The sequence below is a fragment of the Lissotriton vulgaris genome, chromosome 4_1, assembly GCF_964263255.1.
Source record: "Lissotriton vulgaris chromosome 4_1, aLisVul1.2, whole genome shotgun sequence".
In the NCBI taxonomy this organism is placed as follows: Eukaryota; Metazoa; Chordata; class Amphibia; order Caudata; family Salamandridae; genus Lissotriton; species Lissotriton vulgaris.
In genome coordinates, this window is record NC_141691.1 from 1,882,297,796 (window position 1) to 1,882,316,608 (window position 18,813).

Below are 18,813 nucleotides of genomic sequence, written 5' to 3' on the forward strand. Positions count from 1 at the left end.
AGTTTGACTGGGATCATGCTAATTAGGCCCCCAGCATATCTGCGCTCTCCCTAAACTGTTGTCTGTGTTCAGTACTTAGCTACATCCCAGATTGGATACTGAGGTAGCCTTATACGTGCCTAGTAAAAGGTACTAAGGTACCAATGGCATAGGTACCCCAGAGGTCCCACAGTGCATCATTCAGGAACCTTCCAAGGCCTGTGAAACATGAAGAAATCTCCCTTGGAGTGAAGGAGTCACTCCCCTTCAGTTGCAGGCACCGCTATTAAGTCAACCAGTCTTCAGATCCTGAACTCCTCTGGACTCCTTGGGCTCTGCAACACAGGTGGTGGTTTTCCACAGCTCCCAAGGCCTGCCCTACCTTCTCACCAAGTTTGAGGCCAGTATCCCTTGTGGGGGTTGCAATAACCGAACCCCTGTGAACCACATCCAACTTGCAGTTGTAAAGGCTTATTGGCTTCTTTCCAAGCAAATCTTCGGGCTCCAAGTAGCGCCAACCTCGAGCACCTCTAGTGGCCAAAATCTTCTGCTTCTCCACATCGTGTTCATCATGGCCTGCATCTTTTGGTGAGCTGCCTGAGGTCCTCTCGCAACTCCATTCCTTCTGGCCTGTGGGTCCACTTGAGGATCCCTGTTGTTTCTTTTGTGCTCCCCTGATTACTTTCAGGCCTGCCCCGACTCCCCTGCTTTTGGTGACTCCCTTGGACCTTGCTGGTCCCGACGTGACTCCTTCTTTGACTCCTGCATGGTTTGCCTTTGCCAAGGCTTGTTTGTGCTTCGCTGGACACCGACCACTCAGCACTCGACATCCTTCATGAGACAGCTTGTGCATGGCTCCTGGTCTTCCTCAGCATCACCTGGCCCTCACAGCAGCAGAGTCAAGGTCCTCGTCATCCATCCTGCAACGCCCAACATCGAAAGGGAATTCGTCTTCCAGGTCTCCTAGACACCCCTGAGTGACATAGACTCTGTCCCCTCAGCTTGCAGGTGCCAGTCATCAAGAACCCAGCCGTGAATTTCATTGGACATTTCTTCCTTCCTCCGCAGTGACACTTTTCTGAAGTCCTCCATTAGGTTCGACAGCTATTTCCGACACAACTTCACATGTATGCACCCTGCTTCCCTGGTGTAGGTAACGTGGGCACTAGGGTATCCAAACTGCACACGCTCTCCGTGGGGTACCAATCTACTCACCTTGGGTGGTTCCTTGGGGTCCCAGCACTTCTACGTCCTCTAGACCCTGTCTTGATCGAGTCATGGTTCTTATACCACTTTCTTAGTATATGGTTTGGTACCCCTCCCCCCGGGGTTCACTGTGCATTTAGTGCTATTTACTGTGTTTCTTTGTTGAAGTATTGTGTGCATTGTGTTTATCTTCATGTTGGAGATTTTGGAAAGTACTAGAGAGTATTATATAATAAATACATATCTGTATAAATACTTGGTGCGGTTATCTTTCGTTTATTCTATACTATAAGATTGCATTCTGGTAAAACAAGCTGTGTTACACTCCTTCAAGACTAAGCCTGAAGGCTGCTCTCTGCAGCAACCACTGAGAGAGCTTTCTAAGGTTGTCAAAGACCTCTTAAATCACTATAAGGTGCTCACTTAAATTAGTGGACATCATATACCAGGCCAGCTTCTCACAGTAGGTTTCAGGTATTGGTAGTGTTAACACCTTGGCTGCAAGGCGTTTCCCCCCTCCTGTGCTGGGAAATCCCTAGTGCCATTTGTTCATGACGAGCTCAGCTCGTCATCAGCACACGACACCCGTGGGTGATGACGAGCTGAGCTCGTCATCAGCATCGAAAGGGTTAAGGAGTATTTAGGGGCTGTTACGGTTCAGGAGATGGGAAACATTATGGGGTGGGTCCTAGATTTTAGGTTAAAGGGATGTGTTGCGAATAAGGGTAGTAAGAGGATTGCAGGGTTTAAGGAAGGGAATTGTTAAGGGCTAGTAAGAGGGTAGCAATAAGGAGAAGTAAGGGGTTCTAGATGCAGGTCTGGGAAGTATAAAAAGGTAGTAATGCTTATTTAAGGGCCAGAAAGGGAGAATGTTAAGAAGTAGTGAGGTTTTTTTAGGGTACCGGGAAGGGTAATGTTAAGAGGTAGTGCAGGTTTTTTAGGGTTCAGGAAAGGGTATCAATAAGAGGAAGAAATGCATTTGTATGTTCAGGGAAAGCTAGCAGTAAGCTAGAGAAAAGGGATTTTCTGTTAAAGAAGAGTACTCTTAAAGGATAGTTAGGGGGGTTTAGGTTTCAGGGAAGGATAGGTCTAAGGGGTCATAAGTGTTTTTTAAGGTTCAGGGAAATGAAACATTAAGGGTACTTCAGAGGCTTAAGGGTTCATGGTTTCTGAATAAGGAAGGACTCAACATTATTACCCGGAAATCTTCAGCTTGACCTTAAAGTAGTCTATATTTTAAAAATAGACTTTATTAGATACACCTGAAAAAAGCTGCCAGAGAACTCGCAGAGGACCCCCGAACAGCTTTGAGATTTTCATAGACTCAAGATGATCCACATTTAATTTCTCTCACAAGATCCGAGAGTTTCAGAGCTCTGATCTAAAACTTATAAATCGATACATAAAATCATAAATACCTGCTTCATAGCATTTTGTCCATTTCTCAACCATTGCAAACTTTCTGGTCGCCTTTAGACCCTTCCGTATTTACTCTCCTGATCAAGGAGGTCTTTTGCATTGCTTGAACAAACCATCTAGAAAAGCAGGTATTTCCAGCTGAAGATTTACTTGAATCGGTAAAAATTGCTCACCATAAAAGAGTACATTTTACACATTAAAATACATTTCCTCCGCTAAAACAATGATAAAATATAACAATATAATTAATATGGACCTTAGCCAAGACATCCTCAACAGTTCAATATGTTATAATAGGAGAACCAACAATTACATCCAGTCTAATCGATTGGTAGCCTAGAATGCAGCTTCAGTAACTTTGAGCGCGTCAGCCATGCACTGCTCAAATATTTTGCCACCCTGCATATCATGGCAGTGGATGTTGAGTCCATAGAGAGTACACGTAAGGCCAGTCTGTGACACCTCAGCCCCAACTCCCTACATACAGGTTTCAGCCAGATCTTCCGTGCCACCTTGTAAGCGGGGCAGGCAAAAAGTAAATGGGCCACAGACTCCTTAGGTGCCGCACAACCAGGGCACGATCGCGAAGGGCCACCAGAGTTAGACCATCTCGCGGTGAATTCATGCACCGGGAGGGTCCCATACCTTAGTTTTAAATATAGTGCTCTATCTGGTGGCTTGGTTATAAAATCAAAAAGGGGTTCCAACTTTCTAACCCATTTGAACTCTAAGAACCGTTCAGTGAGTGAATCCCCCAGCCCCGCCTCGTGTTGCCTCGCCCTGCACCCAATCCCAATATAACTTCTTAATCGCTTGTTTGGGCGGCGGCATTTGGGTCTCCCACACATCTCTCAATCCCAATTGGAGAACCAGGTGTCTCACATTATTCAGCCATCCAATCTTGTTGCCAGTATCAAGCAGTATTAAGTCATCCAACCCTTCAGCATATTTGGCAAGCTCCTTGGTCCTTCTTAGACGGACCCAAAAGAGCAATGGTCGCAGCCTCACTAGATCTTTTAGGGCTCGTCTGCCCAGATCTAGCCGGAGGGGGATCAACGGGGTAGAGGCGGGGAGAGCCACCACCTCCCTCAGAAACTTATTTTCCGCTGAGGATAGCTCCGAAACGTTTTCAAACCCTCAGAGCTCAGAGCCATATAATGCAGCCGGAAGTATCTGGCCCTCATAAATGGCCATGACCGGTGACACAGGTTTACTTGTAGACTCTCGATACTCCCTCAAGGTCACACCGGTTACTCTTTTGTGACCAAGTAACATTTTAGCCAAATGGTCCTTCCAATTCATTCGACTATTTATCCGCACCCCTAAATAGTCGAATGAATCGACCATCTCCAGAGGTGCCCCATTGAGCGAGAAATTATTTTTAAATCTTTTAGAGGGTGAGAAAACCATCAGCTTAGTTTTTGAGGTGTTGATGGTTAGACCTCTATCTATGCAAAAGGAGCTAAATCGATTCAGAAGATTCCTACTGGGGATTTAGAGATCAGTATAGTGTCATCAGCGAAGAGCAGAGTGGGGATTCTTTCCCCCGCCAGGGATGGAGCATCCGACTCTTCCCCTCTCAGATGATCCACCACTCCATTCACAAACAAGGAGAAAGGAGTCGGAGCCATGACACATCCCTGGCGTACTCCGTTCCTCAGGGGACCCTGTCAGTCAACTGTCCCTGGGTACCCCATCTGATCCTCGCATAGTTCCCCTCGTGGAGCCTTACAATTAAACTCAAGAGTGCAGCGGGGAAGCCCAAACTTCCTAGAATCTCCCACAATTTAACCCGAGGGACCAGGTCAAACGCTGTTTTGAGATCTATGAAGGCCATATAAAGACTGCCCTTTTTGATGGTAACTGTCTTCCAATAGATAATAAAAAAGCGAAAGACCTGGTCCATCGTACCCACCTTCCGGCGGAATCCAGCTTGGAGGTGGGAGAGGATGCTTGCCTCCTCCATCCAGTCACCAACCCTTGAGATAATGACCCTGCCAACCACTTTCTGGATTACATCTATCAAACTGATAGGTCTGTAATTGGCAGGGTCGTCTCTTGCCCCTTTCTTATGCACAGTAACCACCTCAGCCCCCTTCCAGGAATCTGGCACAGGAAGGCCCCTTACAATCAGATTCATTATAATGGCAATTAAGTTGGCCCAAGCCATAGGTTCCGCAATCAAGAGGTCCCCTGGGATCCCATCCGGACCAGCCGCCTTCTTTGGGGTCAAGTGTCTAGTGGCTGAAGATTTACTTATTTGCATGCACTAAATGTGCCCAATATGCCATGAAGGTGGGCTGAAATAACAGGACGTGATAGTTTTGCTATTGTTTCTATTTAATGAAGGAATAAGATTTGAGATACACATTGTTATTTTGTATTTCATCAGGTGCACATCTATAGTTTTCCTCTTTCTATAATTGTGGCGATGGTCGATGTGTTCTTAATTGTGTTCATAAGAAAACATATTTAGCCAAAGCACAGGTATGACTTCTGTCGACCATATGTCATTGAAACGGGGCGATCTAGAAGGAAAACTCTTCGTTGTTGTGACTGTAGTTGTTTTGGGAATCGTGTTGTTGAATCCAAAGGCCAGCTCCAGTGTTGCCTCCATTGAAATAAAGCCCCGCCTCTGTTGGTCACTGAAAATCACAACTATTGAACCAGATGAGTTATCTGTAAACATGTTAATAGTACAATCCTTTACAACAGCTGTAGACACGTTTCATTCACAGACGCTTTTGCAAAATCTAATGCATATTTTCAAATTTTGAAATTGGCATATTTACAGAGTGTAGACTTAATCATATGGGAACTGAACGGATTTGTGAAAAATATGTTTGAAACATGTTTATTTGTGGTCCAACCTAGCTCGGAGAGGGCATAATCCATTCCAGATTTTCATTTTAGCCACATAACATAATGAAATAGCATAATTTGCTTCTCTTACGTTTTACATACTGAACGTAAAATCTCTTGAAAATCATTTACTCAAAGACATTATCAATTACCAATTACATTTTGGTATTTCTACAAGTGGAAAAACAAGATATTGCAAACCCTGAAATAATCCAAATTTCGACCTTGCACCTTGAGGGGTCCACAGAAAATCCTTCAAGTCTAAGGCCTAGATTTAAAAACTCTTTGCATCGGGTATGCGTTCCTTTTCTAACGCAAATGTGATGTAAAGGTGTGATTTATTATCCAACACAATGTGTGATTTGCGTTGAATAGTAATCCAAAGTAACACAAAGTTGTTCAACATGCTACCTAGAGTTCCTTTGCATCAAAGGTCCATTCCAAGGGTGCTGCATGGAGGTTCCCGTTTTCCCACTCTGCACATGTACTTAGACGTGCAGCACACATACAAAGTTAAGAAAGCCTTAAAGCATAGGTTTTGTATATGCACAGAGATGTGGAGCTAATAACAGTAAAGTTACTATTCAGGACTACATTTTGCACTTGCTATTGTGGTAGAATACAGAAAGTAGCAGTGGAGGAAAGCTGGCTCAAATAGGTGGAAGTAAAAAAGGAGGTCTCCAGCACGATGGCTTCTCTTTCTTCATTGCGGGTGTCTTCAGCCGATGATATTTGGGGCACTAGTAGAGCTCACATAAAGGCGAGACATTTGCACACAGTAGTAAATAAGGTAAGAGTAGGCGGCCAGCCCACAAAGCAGGCAAATGATATTCACTATTCTTGCCACTTGAGAGGCACTCTTGGCTCCCTCGAAGTCTCTTTTGGCCAAACGTTCCTCCACCTGTAGGGAGAGAGGATCAGACAAGGTTACACCGCTTGTAACGCTTTGCATTTCCAGGCATGTAAGGAATCTTTTACCATATGAGATAGTGCTCAGAATTTAAAAAAGGTATTTCTGGCATAGCACATTCTTTCTGGGGTGAATCCTACACTAATAGTTATTCGGGTAATCCGGACTGAACCCACCCTATTTTTTTTGTAACATATTTTTATTACCATTTTATCATATGCAAGTAAAGTATCCTCCACAATAATGTAGTTTCCACAACGTTTGACTATATAGGGATCATACAACAATATATACCCAAGACCATCACATTTGTTATCCTTCGATCTCTACATGATACAGTGACAATAGAGGCCCCATACAGGCCCAACGTATCAGCTGATTAAGTGAGTTCTGTATCACAGAGAGGTTTGTCCTCAACAATAAAGGATGTCTGAAGGGTAGCCTATAATCTACATTTAAACAATATAAAATTACGAAAACAAATGCAGGGAGCCCAGTGTGTTACTCTAAGAAAAGTGTGTGGTGGGGCCAGTCTGGAGGTAGGGCAAAGGCCCCCAACGTCACGTCTACTACAATAGTACCCCAAGTTCCATCCGGGCATTGCTGGTGGGGCACGCAAGGTTCAAAGGGGGGGTCTCTTCAACAGCCCTCCACATAGCCCCTACTCTGACACTACTCTCACTGGGGGCCCTTCTTCAACTGGGAGACCCGTCGAGAGCCATCTGTCTCCTGGTATATTTTCAGGTGCTTGCATCCTGATCCCTTCCTCGCCCTCTAGGCTCCTGCCCAGCTCTCTATCATGGTGTTCCCAAACATCAAGAATCTCCTTCCATAAGTCCGCAATTGGGCGTCTTCTCAGTCCCCAGGACATCTCTTGAAGCAGCGCAATCCCTTCTGCTCCATCCTAATGAGTCACCTCCCTCACACAGGACCAGATCAAGGGTCTGGTATGGGATTTTTAAATTCTTGCTATCTGTCGTTTGCTATGGTCAGGGCGGGACAAATATAAGGATTGATTTCCAACTTTACAGAGCCCCAACAGGCATACCTCAACCATCGAGTCAAAGGTGTGTCCCAGTGCTCTCCCCAGGTTGGTCATGACCCTATTCCGGAATGATCTAAGCACTGCGCGTTGCCATGTCATATGTCTAAAATCTGTGTCTGGGTGATTACATCTAGGACAGCCACGTGTGATTCCGCCAGATGCCACGTGTAATCTATGGGGTGTCATGTGTAAATAGTTGAATTGTATGTATTTCATGCTCGTATTTTTCTCGAGCCTCTTGAGGGTATGGCAGGATTTTATTCCAATCGGAGTCTGAAATATCTCTGCCCAAGACTCCACCACCCCCATTTCTGGCGGTTTCTAAGTCATCTCCAGTAGTGGTCCATAGAAACCAGTTCACCATGTCTTTTGCTCTGCTCAGGGTGAGAAACATGCTCAATACTGTATGTGGTGTGGGATCGACTCGGCTGTCCCCCCCAAAGACCTTGAAATGTCTGGGTCAAGGCCTTGGATGTAAGGAATTGGCCCGTTGAGACTGGTGTCAGACACCAGGTCCTCAAAGGTAACCTGGGCATGTTGTTCGTACCAGTTCCTGACAGTTACTACTCCGACTTCTGTCTAAGCCATCAGCTGCTCAGCCACAAATATCGTAAGGGGGTCCCAGTGTGGGAGTCTCTCCAGTGGCAGTTTTGGGGTCAACAAGGTGGCACCACCGTTTTGGCCAAGCAACATTTCCATCAGTATAACGCCGTCTTCAGCAGTAATGTCAGGTGCGAAATCTCCACCGCCGGGTTAAGTTGTCTAACTAGTAGCCTCCACACAAATACAGACAAGCTCACTGGGCCTGGCTCCTCCTGCGACAACCCATCCATCAACTGTGTAACCCACTGTAGCTGAGAGGCCAGGAAATACAGCAAGAAGTTTGAGACTAGACGAAGACAACCAACACACTGAACCCTCAACAACCACCCTGACACCCTGAAGCCGCCAGCGATCGACAACTGGACAGCCCTCACCACCAAAGACACACTGAAGACGATGAAGTCAATTGACTCCGGGGCCCCCACAGACCCCTGCCCCCACCACATTTTCAACAGAGGTGCCAACACCATCGCACCCATGCTCTGCCACACCATCAACCGCTCCCTGGTAACCGCCATGTTCTTCGACGACTGGAAACACGGCGAGGTCAACCCTCTCATGAAGAAACCCTCGGCAGACCCCACCGACCTCAAAAAGTACAGACCCATCTCCCTGCACCCGTTCCCAGCGAAAGTCATCCAGAAAGCCATCAACAGCCAATTCGCCACTTTCATCGAAGAGCATAACATCCTCGACTCCTCCCAATCTGGCTTCAGAAAAAAACACAGTACGGAAACCGCCCACCTAGCTGCAACAGATGACATCTGCACCCTACTGGACGAAGGGGAAACAGCAACCCTTATCCTCCTCGACCTCTCAGCGGTGTTCGACACAGTCTCTCACCGCACCCTAATAGGCAGACTCCATGACGCAGGGATCCAAGACAAGGCCCTCAACTGGATCCTCTCCTTTCTCTCCGGCAGAACGCAGCGGATCAGACTCCCCCCTTTCCTCTCGGAATCCTGTCGAGTACCCCAGGGGTCCTTCCTCAGCCCTCCAGTCTTCAACGTCTACATGGCTCTGCTCACCCCCATCGTCAGAACCTACGGACTCAACATTGTGTCATAAGCAGACAGCACCCAACTCATCCTCTCCCTATCCAACAAACCCAATACCGCCAGACACAATTTTCGAGAAGGCATGGAAGCCGTCGTCAAATGGATAAAAACAGCTGCCTACATACTAAACACCAATAAAACAGAAGTACTCACCATGGGCCCAAACCCCAACGTCTGGAAAGACACCTGGTGGCCCTCCGCCCTCGGAAGCCAGGCCACCCCCACGGACCAAGCACGCAACCTGGGAATCATCCTGGACAAAGTAGACCGCCAGATCAACTCCGTCTCTTCCTCCTGCTTCCACACCCTCCGCCTCCTACGTAACACCTTCAAATGGATGCCCCCTCGAACACAGAAAGACCATCACTCACACCCTTGTCACCAGCAGACTTCACTACGGCAACGCACTCTACGCCGGAATAAACAAAAACCTCACCGCAAGTTACAGCACATCCAGAATGCCGCCGCAAGACTAGTCCTCGACCTGCCATGACACTGCTACATCTCCTAACACCTGCGCACACTCCACTGGTTCCCTATCAAAGCTAGAGTCACCTTCAAGATGCTCACCAACGCCCACAAGGCCCTCCACGACACCGGACCAGCATACCTGAACAGCCAACTTAAATTCCAAGCACCCCAGAGGACCCTACGATCAGCCCAGCTCTCCTACGGCATGGTTCAACACACCAGAAAGACCAGATCGGGAAGCCGCTCCTTCTACTTCCTCGTGGCCCGAGCCTGGAACGCTCTTCCGCTCCACCTCAGACAGACAACATTGCTCCCCATCTCCACAAGAAACCTCAAAACCTGGCTCATCGACAGACCCCCCCCCTTGATGGACAGGAGCTGCTTACCCCTCCCAACCTTTGCCCCGTACCTTGAGACCCTTACGGGTGAGTAGTCGTGCTTAACAAATGCCTGATTGATTGATTGAGACAAGATGGCGGCGCCCCGCATGTGGTGAGGGAACCAGGAAAAGCATCAGCCCTCTTCTGGACATTTACGACATAGGAGGAGGCCTGGTGTACCCCTCCCCTCACCTCCAGCGCCAAGCTGAGTGATCAGCCGGGAGACCCCCTCGGGCCAAGAGCGAAGGAGTCGGATGCGACGAGTGAGGCTGGGAGCAGCGATAAAAATGGCAGCCCCCATGGAATGCAGCCAACACTAGAACAGAGTCCGGACTGTAGGCGCAGCCCTGCTCGGAGGCTGATGTGCCTCCCCCTGGCCCCCTGTGCAGGACTGAGTGCCGGACCCAGAGGCCCCTCAATGTAAGCCTGGTGAGGAAGGGGGGTCGAGGGAGTCAGGGGCCTCATGTGGCAGACCCGGAGGATGCCATGGTCAGATCCCGGAGCTGTGGAGATCCCTGAATGCCCCCTTGGGGGGATCAACGGCACAAATACAGCAGAGCAAGCGGTAACGATGCAGTGGTGCACACTAGGCACTGGGGGAGCTGGAGCAAATGCTGGATTGTCTGCGCGCGCCTGCTGGAGGCGTAAAGAGGCCTGGAGAACCGCCCCGTCGCTCCCCTGCATGAGCTCTGAGTGCAGGGCTCAGAGGCCCCTTGCAGTACTTTCGGAGGACACTCTGACACTACGGAGAGGGATGTCGACCGCAGAGACTGGGAGAGCACTCCCGAGTGGCCTCCCCCTGGGACTGACTGATCGAACTGTAAGCAGTCACTTGTAGACATTTGAAACTAGTTTGGATGAGGGGGGTGTTCCTGCTTGTCCTGGGGATGGGGAGTTAGGGGAAATGTTTAATGTTGAACTGGGGGGACACCTTGAGTTGCAGAGTACAATGTACCACACAGGTTCGAGGGGGGAGGGGCGGGCAAGCGGCAACACACTGCCTGCGAGGCAAACAGGACACAGTAATACCCGATAATGGCGGACAAACAGCAACACAAGTGTATGACCCGGAATATTAGGGGCATGCATACAATGCCAAAACGTCACAAGGTCCTCTCATTCGTTAGGAAACAGGGAGCCCAGATAGCCCAGATAGCTCTTCTGTAGGAAACACACCTAACACAGAAGGAAGGACAGGCACTGCAAAGACGGTGGAGGGGGCAGCTCTTTTACACCACTTACTCCGCCTATGCATGGGGACACCAATATGGGTTCAGGTGGGAGTCCCATTCCAACTGCTGAACTCCGTGGTAGATCTGGAGGGTCGATATGCAGCCATAAAGGGGGGACTAGAGGGTCGAGAGATTAGTATAATCTGTGTGTATGCCGCTAACGCATAGCAACCGGGCTTTTTCACGATGTTGATTCACAGACTAGCACAATATTTTGCAGGTACTGTTATAGTGGGAGGTGACTTTAATAGTGTAGATGACACACTTATGGACAGATCCCACCCCCATTGCAAAACTCTCAAGCGGCGCGCACCACTCATGCATTCACTATATTACAGAGCTGGGGCCTGATGGATGCGTGGAGAACCCTATACCCACAGGGAAGGGACTATTCCTACTTCTCAGTGGTCCATGAGGTGCATCCATGACTAGATGCCTTCTTATGATCAGTATATGCTCAGCGTCTTGTCACTGCTGCAGAATACCTTGCACGACGGATCTCAGATCATAATCCGCTAGTTCTGTCCCTGAAGTGGGCACACCCAGCCACGGCGATTCCTACGTGGAGACTTCGCCCGGACAACCTGGAAGACCAGGTCTTCCGGGAAGAGTTTAGGGGCAAAATAGTGCACTATTTCGAAACTAAGGCGGGAACGACCGCATCGCTGAACGTAGAGTGGGACGCTTTCAAAGTGGGCCTGAGGGGCCAATGTATTACAAGTGCCCCGGATGTCAGATGTGTCATCATGAGAGAAATAGAGGAGGCATAGACAGCTCTCAGAGAGGTAGGATGCAGAAGGCCAGGAAACCCGGAGATTTCATGGCGAAGCAGACAGAGAGGCTTAGAAGCTTCGATTACAAGAAATACTTGGAGCGTATGCATGCTGAGAGGGACAAGTCAGTATCGCTTCTGGCATGGTTGACGAACCCGGTGAATAGGAGATGAGTGGGGGGTTAGACATTTCACACAAGAAAATATCAATGAGGTCTTTGCCTGCTACTATTCCAAACCCTACAAGAAGACGCGTGAAGACGAGCCTATGGACATAAGGGAATACCTGGCCGACTTACAGCTGCTGCGCCTGAGCCTGGAAGTGGCGAAGACCTGAGATCAGCCATCACACAGTACGGGTTGCCATTAAGGGCATGATGCCAAACAAGAGCCCGGGCACAGACGGCCTACTGGCCGAATTCTGCACAACATACGCGGAGAAGCTGGCCCCCGCCTGGTTACGATGTACCAAGAGGCCCGAGAACGCGGAGAGTTGCCTGAAAGTGCCAGAGAGGCCCTCATTGTCCCAATACCCAAGCCAGAGAAGGAACAACACAACTACACGGCTCACAGGCCACTATCCATGCTGAATATGGATTATAAAATCCTGAGTAAAATTCTTGCAACACACTTACTTCCTCACATGTCTCACCTGGTCCACGCGGATCAGGCGAGGTTTATCCCGGGGCGGAATATGGACATAAATATCAGAGGACTCCTGGCTGTGATGGATTCCGAGGGGTTCGTCAAGCGAGGGGCTGCAGTGTTCGCAGTGGACATAGAGAAGGAGTTTGACAGCCTGGAGTGGACGTACCTATATGAAGTCCTGGACAAGATTGGACTGGGTGAGGGATTTCTGACATGGGTGCAGCTGCTGTACGAATCCCCTATGGCCCGAGTGCGCACTAGGAGGACCTTCTCGCCTAGATAGAGGGTGGAGAGAGGTACGAGGCAAAGATGTCCCCTCTCCCCTGCTCCTGTTTACACTGGTTATGGAACCCCTGGCGATTAGAGCCAGGAGAGTCCAGGACTAGGAGGGCCTGCAGACGGGAGGGGGGCACAACTTCATAGCATTGTATTCTGACGACCTCTTGCTATTCTTACACAACACAGCAGAGGAACTGCGCGGGGCGCATGACATGCTGGCCCGATTTGGCACCATATCAGGCCTTAAAATCAATTGGCAAAAATCCAGCTTATACCCAATGGCGCCGGATACTCCCACGCCGCTCGCTCTAGAACACTTGAGGTGGGAGCCTAGCTGCCTACAGTACCTTGGAGTTAAAATATATCATAGAGCGACAGACTTACTGGAAGGCAATGTGGGTAAGGTGATAAGGTCAGGGAAAATAGCGAAGGATTTTTGGGGAACTCTGCCGCTGTCAGTAGCTGGGAGGGTGGCAGTCCTGAAAATGGTAATGTTGCTGCACCTACTATACTACTTTGGGCCTCTCCCGTGTGGATTTCGCGAGCAATGTTCAAAGAACTTGACTCAATGATCACGTCATTCATTTGGGGTGCAGGAAGAAGGAGGGTGGCGTCGGCCTCACTGCGATGCCCCACAGTGGAGTGTGGGCTAGCGGTGTCTGATTTCGAGAGTTATTACTTAGCTGCACAATTATACTGGTTGTTACAATGGATGGCAGCAGATCGTAACTCGGAAAGGGAACAATGCCCAGCTGTGACAGACACTGTGACTCTGGCAAAAATTCTGCGGCGAAAATTGTGCTGCAAGTGCGTCGGAAGGAACACGCCCGAAGACACAACCAAAACTGGGGTGGTGGTGTGCTGTTGGACTAGATATTTGAGAAAAGTGGGCTGTAGGACTGGGTTGAGGCAGGACTAAGAGGGATGGGGGACCTGTACCAAGATTCCACGCTACTTACATTTGAAGACTTACAAACTGTGTAAGATTCACTTCCTGAAGCATCGGGCCCTCACATGAAGGATTAGGAGACACTGGAAAGGCAGGGGTGCAGTACCGCGAGCATTCGTGGGATGCAGGTATGTTGTGCTGTTAGCAGGAAGAATTAAGACAATGTCCTGCCACTATAAGGCAATTTGGGGAGATATGCAAAAGCTGTTGCAGCGCTTGCGATTACAGTGGGTAGAAAACTTGGGTAAAAAGATACCAGAGGGAGAGTGGGATAAAATCCTAGAATGCACCCCGAAAGCGTCTAGAAATGGGCGATTCAAATTAATTAACTATTATGTACTACATAGAGCGTATCTAACGCCAAGGCCGGCATTAGGAGCGGAAATAGCGGTTTGCACGAGATGCGGGGAGAGAAGGGCGCACATCCTCCATAAGTTTTGGAACTGCCGCCTATAGCAAGCCTTTTTGGGGAGGTACGGAAGGTGGTAGGCAACCTTACTGACAAAGAGCTCCCTCAGACCCCAGAGCACGTTCTCTTAGGGTGATTTCCCCACACAGCCAAAAATAAAGTGACAGGAAAGTTCCATGGCCTTGCCTATGTCTTCAAATAGGATAGCCCAGCACACTTTGTACACACAATATAGCAATTTCAATATTCAGAAAATGCAGAATTATTTCACAGACGAGTTAAGGTTATGTTCCAGTTCATCCTTATTTTTCATCATAAAAACTTTTGAAACCGCCAACGCGTTTCGTCCGATCCAGGGACTTCTTCAGGGCTTGTAGTAAATATAGACATAAGTCTGGTATGACAGTTCCTTCATGTATTAGAAATTGTTAATTTCCATTTGAGTCAGTTTGCACGCTTCCCCATAGTTTAACATTCCAAATAGTTTTCAATAAATATCTTTTTTTCTGTTTTCCTCTCTTTGTTTTTTAGTGGATACAATGTCCCGAATAGTAGAATTCAAGTAGTAACGGTCCTTGTCAAAGTCAGGTAGCGTGCTTATGTCTTGACCAAGAGGCAGATAGCCAGGAATTGGAAAGCGCCGGTAAGGCAGCGGATTACCACATGAAATAAAGAACTTGAGAAGTGTGCAGGGGCGGAAGGCAGAATGCTACACAGAGGCCAGCCGGGAAATAGGCACAATGGAGAGGGTTTGAGCCTGGGAAAGCTTGGTGTGTGCATTTGTGATTAATGCGCAGGACAACAATAGTGGGGCGAGTACTCCAAGGGTGGCAGAGCCAGAACCAGAGGATAGACAGGAGGGGCATTCAACCTAACGGCATCAGAAGGTATAGCACTGTAACGCACGGAATCTGGGAGACTGAAGCACAAGAACCCAGTAGCAAGTAGACACACTCACCTGTTTACCTCACCACAACTCAAGGGGGGGGGATTGTTTTGTTTCCAAGGAAATGTTGAAGAAAATGCACCAGAGAATGTAAATGGCATGGTATGTACCCTGGGTGCCTGGTCCGGGCCTCCGAATGAGCATGTATGTTGCTATTGCTTAAAGCTAATAAAATATTGTTTAAAAAAAGAGGAAGAAAATTAGCTTTAAAATGAAAAAGATTGATACAGAAAAGAACATGATTATAGTCAAAAATGATTCTGAAACAGAATTGGTTTTGACAGAGTTTGTGAATGTTTCTTCATCCAGGCGTGATCTCTATGTTTTTATGACAAGTTTTCCAAAACTGAGAGAGGACCTGGACAAGTGGTATACAGAGGTAACCAGACTAGTGACTATTTCAAAGTGCTATGAGCTGTTATGAATACACTGTTTGAGATTGTTTTCCTAAGGATTTGTGGACAGAATGCAAAAGTGACTATGCCTCGAAAATGCAGGAGCAGAAAAGAGTTCAGTTAATTTTGTGGAAAATATCAGATGATAAATTGTGTGTTGGACTTTGCACCATCTGGAGGATCTGATGTGAGTGTGAATTTGAATATTGGGATGTATGGAATGCAAGAGTTGGAATGAGGAGTGAGAAGAGGCCAGTACAAGTCCCAGGTAGCAGTAGAGGTTAGTGAACAATTCAGAAATAAATTTGAATATCAATAAGTTGAAAAAGAGCACAGCTTGTTATTTCTGAGAGCAAGTTGGACACTGGAAGCGTGAGAGTAGATAGAACCTATATCAAATTCCCAGTCTCACATTACTAGATGTGTTTTGGCGCTTTGATCTTTTTGGAAGCTAGCTATTATCTTAAAGTTTAAAAAATCATAACTCCACCTCTTCTGATTGGACTTTTCCAGTTTTGGAGTTAAATGATTGATTAGTATTTACTATTTTTCTAAATTGGTGTGAGCATTTTCTTGTGTTGTGTTTTCACTTTATTACTGTTGGTGTGCTGCATAAATACTTTACAAATTGCCTCTAATTTAAGCATGACTGTGTTTGTGCCAAGCTAATGAAAGGTTAAGCACAGGTTAATTTAGTTTTAAGCATGACTGCGTTTGTGCCAAGCTAATAAAAGGTTAAGCACAGGTTAATTTAATAAGTTTTGTGGTTCACCCTGCCAGAGATTATGGATGTTCCTTGAACTGGGGTCACCCCACCATTCAACCAACACCCCAATTTCTCAATATGTCCATGGGAATAGTGGGCTGCTGTTGTAAGTGGATTCCAAATTTTACCCGATTGCAAACCTTAAATAAGGCTTACTCGCAGCAATGTAGAGAATCTGGTGCCTTTTGATGGTGAATGCATGTATACCTTCCTAGAGCTAAGAAGCAACCACTGCAGTGAACCAGTCTTAGGAATGTCTGATTACAATAAAGAATATTTGCTATATTTCCACAAAAACAGAAGGGTGTGCTCTTTCTGTGATAACTCAAATGCATGATGAGGTAAGGCAGCCTGTGGCTTACTTTTCTGCTAGATTTAATCAAGTAGCCACAGCTCTTCCTGGTTGTCTGAAGTCAGTAGCAGCTGTTTGCATTGCAATTGAGCAGAGGGAGGGAATTATTATGGGCCATACACTTATTGTGTTAGTACCTCATTCAATCAGGATTTCGCCGACTCTTACACAAACTCAGCTTCTGACAAATAGCCGCCCTGTAAATCATAAACAAACAATGCTAGCAACTCAGAGTAGTTCAATCACAACATGCAATACATTGATTCCTGCAAGCTGCTACTGATTATTATTGAGATCTTTTATAGTGCATAGCTATCAATAGGGTTTCCCAACGCTTAGGAACTTGACCTAAAATAACCAGGTTTTTAGCTCCTTACAAAGGATGGACAAGGGGGTGCAGCCTCTAAGAGATTCAGAGAGAGCATTCCACAGTTTAGGGCCCAGTGACCACCCATCCGGGTGCGTCTAACTCTGGGCACTGTAAGAAGGGATTGGTTACTCGAGCGCAGAAAACGTGAGGGATGGTAGGGGACGACTAGTTTTTGCAGGTCCTGCGTTTGAGTTGATTTTGTGCATAAAGCAAAGAGCCAAAAGGTAATGTGCTTGTCCACTGTGAGTCAGTGGAGATCATGGAGAAGACCAGATGCAGAAGAGTGTTTGGGGAGCCAAAATAGGAGCCTGGCAGCAGAGTTTTGGACCACAGTCTTATCAGCAACAAGATATAGGATATTACCATAGTCCAAACTTGGTAATATCATGGCCTGGATGATGGTCCTTTAGGAAAAGAAAGGAAGTATCTATAAGATCGTATTGCTCCATTTCATAATGGCAAAGCAGGAGGAAGCAATTTTAGAGGCCTGAGACTTCATGGACAAGGTGGAGTCAAGCCAGAAGCCCAGATTCTTTACTTTCGAGACATGTTCAGGGAGTGATCCCAGAGTATAATGCCCAGTACTGTGCCCTTAGTCTAGCCACAACTTGATTTCAGAAAGTTGGAGTTCATCCAGGAGGAGACAAGACTGAGGCAAGAATTGAGTCTTCCATACTGACTTCCTGGAGACGACAAACAGAAAATAATTTTTATGTCATCAGCATATGAAAACAGAGTCAAGCCACAGCTTTCCACTAGATCTTCCAGAGGATGGATATAGATATTAAAAAGCATGGGGCTGAGAGAAGAACCCTGAGGGACTCCTGAGGTGGGTGAGTGGAGACTAGACGTTGTGTTTGAGGAGAAGACCTGAAAAGTTTGATTCACCAGAGAGGATTTTAACCAGGCAAAAGCCATGCCTTGAAGGCCTATCTGGTCCAGTCTGACAGTAAGAGTACAATGAGATACAGTGTTCAAGGCTACGCTGAGATCTAGTAGAATGAGCACAGCAGTGCAACCCGTATCCAGGAGATGCTGTAGGTTTTCTATGACTCCTACAAGGGCAGATTCTGCACTGTGCTCAGCTCTGAATCATAACTGGGAGTGATGGAAATCATTCTGGCATTCCACTTATGCAGTGATTTGGGAGTGAATGTGCTTCTCCAAAAGTCTGGAGAAAATAGGCAGCAATAAATTGGTCTATAATTGGCCCAGTTAGATGGGTCTAGGTGTGTTTTTTTTTTAACAAGGGAAGCACCACGGTTTGCTTTCAGGCTTTAGGAAGGTGCCCCTCATACAGGGAGGAGTTAAGAAGATCAATTATCAGAGACAGAAGGTGAGGACTCCGAGATTCTAAACAACAATGGAGAGGACGAAGATCCTGATCATGATTGCATCAATGTAACAGAGTTGTGTAATAAACCAAGACCAGCATTAAACATGCTCCTCTTGAAATGGCTGATCTAACTTTGTTTGTGGATAGTTCTTGTCTGAGAGACCATCAAGGAATACTAAAAGCAGCATATGCAGTCTGCTCTATTTCAGAAATTGATGGAGCATCATATTTGTTTTATGTAATTTCAGCACAGGTAGCAGAACCAATTGCCCTAACGAGAGCATGTTGTCTTGCCAAAGAACTGAGCGTGCTCTGTTTGCACAGGTAGCCAATATGGATTTCGAGTGGTGCACAACTTTGGACAGTTATGATCACAAAGGTACTGCATAAATGTTTTTGGTACTCCAATACGCAGTGGATTCATGC

The 18,813-nt window shown here is 47.1% G+C and overlaps 1 long non-coding RNA gene across 1 annotated transcript in view; it reads right to left on the reverse strand.

Annotated features, from left to right (window-relative positions):
* Window positions 1-4,926: 4,926 nt before the first annotated feature.
* The window catches only part of LOC147724673 (uncharacterized), a 104,060-nt gene continuing 90,173 nt past the window's right edge, over window positions 4,927-18,813 (reverse strand). Inside the window, exon 2 of the long non-coding RNA XR_015309928.1 lies at window positions 4,927-6,367. This is a non-coding gene — a long non-coding RNA (uncharacterized LOC147724673). The remainder of the gene's footprint in view (window positions 6,368-18,813) is intronic.